Source organism: Mus caroli, chromosome 7 (genome assembly GCF_900094665.2).
Source record: "Mus caroli chromosome 7, CAROLI_EIJ_v1.1, whole genome shotgun sequence".
In the NCBI taxonomy this organism is placed as follows: domain Eukaryota; kingdom Metazoa; phylum Chordata; class Mammalia; order Rodentia; family Muridae; genus Mus; species Mus caroli.
This window is the reverse complement of record NC_034576.1, coordinates 105,409,893-105,416,230: the sequence shown is the minus strand read 5'-3', so window position 1 is coordinate 105,416,230 and position 6,338 is coordinate 105,409,893.

Sequence of the window (6,338 nt, the reverse complement as noted above, 5' to 3'; positions counted from 1 at the left end):
GCTCGATCTCTCTTCTTCTCTCCCTTTCCATCCCTTTTTCTAAGCTCTCCCAGGGCATTTTTTCCCTTATATTTCATTTCCTCGGGCTCAAGGCCCGTGGAAAGGCCTTTATTGTTCAGTGCACCTTGTTTCCTCTCAGCTCTTACTCTCTCTCCCCGCTCTGTCTCTGATAGACTGTCTTGAATTTCGTCCAAAACTTTCTGCCCCGCTTCAACCATTTGCTGACAATCCTCGTCTGTTAAGCATGATCTCACCAGTTTCCACAATGGCATGGTCCCTGCTTTAAGTTTGCCGTTCTGCTGTTCCCTAACTAGATCTCCTTTCAGTTTGTCCCATGAGGCGACAGTTAATGACCCTAAGCAAGTATACCATGGTGCCACACGGTCTATCTCCCTGACAAGTCCCTCTATAGTCTTAGTGGCGATTTTTAGGCCACACTGCTTCAAGACCGACTGTAAGGCCATTACTACAGAGTGGGAGATTCCCATACTGGTCTCTGTCCAGGCCTGACTGCGACTGAGAACCAGTCAGCAGTTCCAGCGGTGGATGCAAAACGAAACCGAAAGGGAAGGAATAATCACCGTGAAAACAATCAAAAGGGCGTCTAACTCTGGAGAAATTTCAAGACTGTACGTACCTTACAGAGCCTTAATGTCCTGCAGTTCTGATTCCGCCCCACAAACGGGGGATCTCCCTTGCGCTGGTGTGATGGTATAAAGTTTCCGGGTTCCTCGGCGCCACTTATCCCAAGCTATCGTTCTTTCCGGCAAGAACACACTCGGACAACCGGAATCTTCTGCAACAAAAAGCTTTATTGCTTCTTCAGGAGGGAAGACCCAGACCCCGGAAAATGGCGTTGTTTATATAGCCCTCAGCCATGGCGTTTCAGCACCTGATGTGGCATGTCAGCTCCTGATTCGTTGCTTGCCCATCACCCCATTACTACGCCCCGAGATGGGCAGTGACTAGGCGTGAGTTCACTCTCGCACCTGCGTACAAGGCTTGTTTACTAGTTAGGCACAGGGGAGGCCAGTGCCATCTTATAATGGTGATTGCCTGTGGCATGGCTCTCCACATGCTATCATTGTGTAGCTTGGTGTCTTTGTGGGACTTCTAACAGTAGGAGTGGGGTTGCCTCTGACTCTTTGTTCTGCTCTTAGGATCCTTTTTCTCCTACTGGGTTGCTTGGTCCAGTCTTGATATGAGCGTTTGTACATAGTCTTACTGCATCTTGTTCACGTGATACCCCTGGAAAACCTGCTTTTTTCTAAAAGGACATAGGAATGGATATGAGGAAGAAGGGAGATGGGAGTGATAGGGAAGGATACTGCAGTTGGGGTATATTGTATGAGAGAACCATCATTTTAAAAAGGAGAAAAAAAGACTCTGACCTCAGTGTTGGCTTAGTCTTTCCTTCCAGGAAATTGGAAATGTACTTTCTAAAATTGAGGGAGCCAGGATGGCTGGGTCACTGATGCATTAGAACTTGTGGAAAGCATGCCTTAGAGATAGTTCAGCTAGAGGTATGATCTGATTGGCCATTTCTGTAATCTCCCCCAACCAACTTAACTCTCAACAATTATTCCCATCCCAGGGGTGGAGCTGAACACAGAGAAGTTTCCCTGTGACTCAAATGCCATTTTCCCAAGAGTCCGGCTACATTTTCTTAAATCAGAATAAAATGATATCTTAACTGAAGAAGGTACTGTGGGAAGGATGTGGTACAGCAGACTTGACTAACACCACAGCCAAGGTGAGTAGCCAGGGCTCACAACTGAGCTTTCCTCTATTTGTAGAGTGCCAAGAGAATCCTTTTCCTCCCTTTCCCACCAAAGACTCAAGGAAAAGAAAATACCAAAATGTAGAGGCTAAACAGAATAGAGTCCCTGGTATTCGATTTAAAAAGAGCCCAGAAATTGTAACTAAGTTCTAAAACAAGAAGTCTATAAGGTTGATCCATAAAAAGTGATGCTTAAAGGAACCCCTTAAGACCTGTCTAGACTGAATTTTTTTTTAGTTTAAATATTCCTGCTTGGTAGTAAACCAACATGTCCCCCCAGATCATCAAGGAAATTGTCCATTTGTTCATCAAAATGACTGAATTTCTAGTATGTATGTTATGTATTAGACAAAGTTCCATGGAAAAGCAGATCTGGGGGAAGGACAAGAAATTGGCCCCTGCAGTAGTGAGGATTTGTGTGTGAATTATTCAGGACAGGCTGGAGACTCAGAGAAGAGCTGGTGTGTACTCTGCATCTCAAGGCCAGCTAGAACAGAATCCCTGTCTCCTAGGAAAGCCTCATTTACCCTCTACTCTGTTTAAATGAGGCCAGACACAGGTCAGAGAGTGATAATCTTTCTTCAATGCCTAATAATTCAAAAGTTAATTGTTTATATAAAAACATTTATTCAAAGAAATGTTTAGAACACCATTTTGCCAAAAACTGTACTATAATTTAGCAAATTAGCACAAAAAAATAATGTTTCCACACACTGGAATTGAGCTCAATCAAAGAGGAGCAGACTTCCAGTTTTGGTAATTGTCAAACTTGTTGAGACCAGAAACTGCTGTGTTAAGTGGTATGTGGCACTTTCATGGGCATGGATTAGTAATAGGAAGAAAAAAAAGTCTTGGGAGTTAGTGCAGGAAAAAATAAGGTAAAGAAATCTTAAATTCAAAGAATTAAAGTAAGAGCAACGTAAAGAGATGAAAAAGAAAGATTAATGATTGATTGGCTGACTGACTGATTGACTGATTGATTAATTGATTGACTGATTGATTGATTGATTGATTGATTTTTAGGAACAGTATATTTACAATCACCAAATGCCAGAATTCAAGTGACAGACAATCTGGCTTGTGCCTCTGTGTTTTATAAAAAAGAAGAATGGGGACAAGGAGGAGGAAATGTGGCTTGGATTGAGCACACCCTGGGAAGTAGTACAGCTTAGTAAAAAGGGGGGTTAAGGGTAAGGTCATTTAATACCAAACAGCACCAAAATTGAGCATTTCCTTCACCTCAATAGGCATTTGATTCTGTAAATAGTGGTAGCACTGTTGAATTCATTTTTTGCTCAGAACTGAATAAATTCTTAAAATACCCTGTAGATAGCCAGCATAATATAATAATACACCAGAGTGGCTGAAGCCCAAAACCTTTCCACTAATTCTCTCCATTTAAAAAGTGTTAAAAATTACTTTCACATACTTAAAGCTGTGTGTTACTGTTACTTCAACAAGTGAAAGACATACGTAGTTAAAGTTATCTCCCATATTCCAATTCCAGAGGCTTCTACTCAAATGTTGATACCATGTTCCAGCTTAAGCACTGGCAGACAAATAGAGAAAGTGATAATGAAACTCGGTTTACAAGAAGAGTCCAATTTAAAGGTGGTGATTTATGAGAATTAGTGGATTGAGACACTTGAGAAGTCTGTAAGGAAAGATAGAGGAAAAGAGGGATAGGGGATGAGGCAAGGGCAAGAACATTTACCAGCCATTTCCCTAACTGGCTATAAGAAAAATAAGAGTTTAACCTATATCCTTTGGACTCAATTATGGGAAGAAAAGCACAGATGGAAGGCACAATGAGCTAAGAAAACAAATCAATGAAAAGATATTCAATGGACCTAACTCTGGGGAGATTGTCTGAAGGTACAGTATGTCACATACATCTTTTGGTAACTGCATCAGGCTTCTTAAAATAGGACACAGATAAAATATTTGAGAATCATAGCTAGCATAATAATCATCCATCTTTATGAAATTTAGCTATAACTTTATTGGAGATTTCTTCTCTATGCAAACAAATGTAAATCTAACATATTATGTCCATGCCATGGGTACAATGCATGATTTCCTGAGATAGGGTTCCAATCCCTTCTTCAAACCCACCATCAGTTCTACTACCTGATGCCTGAATGAGCACAATTTACCTTTCACTTGCTTTTCTTTCATCTAAGACTTGACCAACATTTCATTATTCATTCACTCAAATAAATATTGACTGTGGCTTTACTGTGTACCAGGAACTGCACTAGGTAAGAGTTAACAGTTAACAGACAAAACCTTATGGTTGACACATCCATGGAATTAATAATCTCGTAAAATAGACAGAAAATCATCAAGGAAAGAAGTAATCATGAAATGTAAAAATCAATTTAGTGGCTTGCAGGAAAATAAGGATGTGTGCTGTGAGGATAATGAAGGGATATAGGTCAGGGCATCATTGAGATGAGTCACCCAAATGGCTCTTTGAGAAAAATGTTTCCTATCTAAAGGAATGAGGAGCTCAGCCATGTGAAAAATCAAGGGAAGAATACAGACAGAACACAAAATCCCCAAAATAAATAGCACAGACTTTTTTTAGAAACCTAAATATAATCTGCTTGGCTAAAGAATACTGAACAGGACAAAGTCTACCCTTCAATGAATGAAAAGTTGGAAACATGCTTCATCAGAAGACTACAAAGCCATATCACAAGCATCCAACTAGACTGCACAGGGAACTACTGAAAGAGTTCTAAAAGAGGAGAAACATGAAGAAGTCACATGCCTGAACATCAATTATCATCTACAATGTAGGAAGGGCAGCCCCCTAAAGTCTACATTTCACAACAGCTGTAGGGATTAAATGAGTCACAACTAATGAAAGCCTTGAGAATCCCAATGTGTTAGTAACACAATAATCATAGATACGATGTTTGTAGCATTTCCTTCTGCAGACTAATGATTAAGTACAGGATAGGCCACGAGAGACAGTACTGGATTTGGAATCAGACTTACATGGATTCATACTCCAAGACAACAATACATGGGCCATCCATCAGAACTAGGCTACTTAAAGCTCTCGGCAGCTGAACTTCTCATGTGTACAATGGGTGGGGAAATGTGGTCAAAGTCTCTTGATTCTTTGTCTAAATAAACTTGGTCCAAAATGTTAAGTATGAATAATAGTTTTTTTGCATATGTCAAAATGTGTCATAAAAAGCCAAGGACAAGATGAACACATGAGCTTTGGAATAACTCAGTTTTAAAAGTGCAAAATTATGGAAAAAGAACAGTAATTTCTCATGCAGTCAGATTCTTTATACTGTTCCTTGAATGCTATAAAGATAAATGTCCTTTATTCCTTCTTCCTGGTTTAACTTTCCTTATCACTTACCAATGGGGATTCTCATTTCCTTCTAGGCACAGGGATATAATAGGTCCTCAATTTGGACAAAAAGTAGACACGGGTAAGACTAGTAGAGCCCCTACTCTTGATACTGCTTCATAGTATATGGATGATCAGTCCACCAGCTCAGACTGAATGCCCACACTAATGATAAGAAGCTTCTCAATGAGCAAAATGAAATTCACAATTCCCACTGCCCAGACTTGTGTTTGAAAGAAGCCAGTAAAGCCACCTATACTTTTCATGAAGATATGAGAAAAGTATAAGCAAGACATCATCATGCTAAGTAGACTATAACATAGAGAGTCTGCACTGATTTTGTTATCAATATTATCCCTTTATACATTAAAAAAATGGTGAACAAGAGTCACAGAGGTACTTAAATCATTTAGTTCTATTTTTACAATAACTTTGATTTTTTTTAGTTTTGCATGTATAGAATTTAGTGCTGAACATGAAGAGAAAATATTTATCACAAAGAAGTTACTGGAGTTTGGAGAAGTAATGAATGTATCCATTTGTACATGGTTTACATGTTTTGGATGCTTTGTAAACATTTTCCCATGTTTTAATTGTTTTTCAACAGGTTGTAATGGCCTTGTGTGTAGTTAAAACAAGAGTCATTATCTGGTCCTATGTGAAATGGAATTGATGGTATTTTCTGTATCATTTTCCTGAGGCTGTTTCTGGGGAGCCACACATTTGAATGCAGACAGCTTTCCTGATCACTCGATTCCTTGTGCACCTGATTTTTGCTCTAAACGGAATTACCGCCACATTATATTTTATTTATTCTTCAGATTTTAGTCTTGTAACTTAAAGTGCTTCACATGATGGTGTTAAAGCTACTTGTCCCTTTACTGGGGGTTGGGGATTGTTAAAAGATGGGGAATGAAGAATGCCACTGGGTCATTGTTAATCTGTCCCCTGGTGAGAGCTGTACTGATAGCCCCTTTCCAGGATGCTATTCTGATGTTTCCTACATGCGGTGAGCAGAACCAACTTCTTATCTGAATAAAGAATCTATTAAAAAAAAAAACAGTGAATTAATGAAACTTGATTGTAAAGACTTTTGACTCAATGCTATGTCACTCTCTCCTCTCTAGATATGTTCAGTATCTGTCCAGAATGAGGACATCACATCTCCTGGGAATGGTTGGC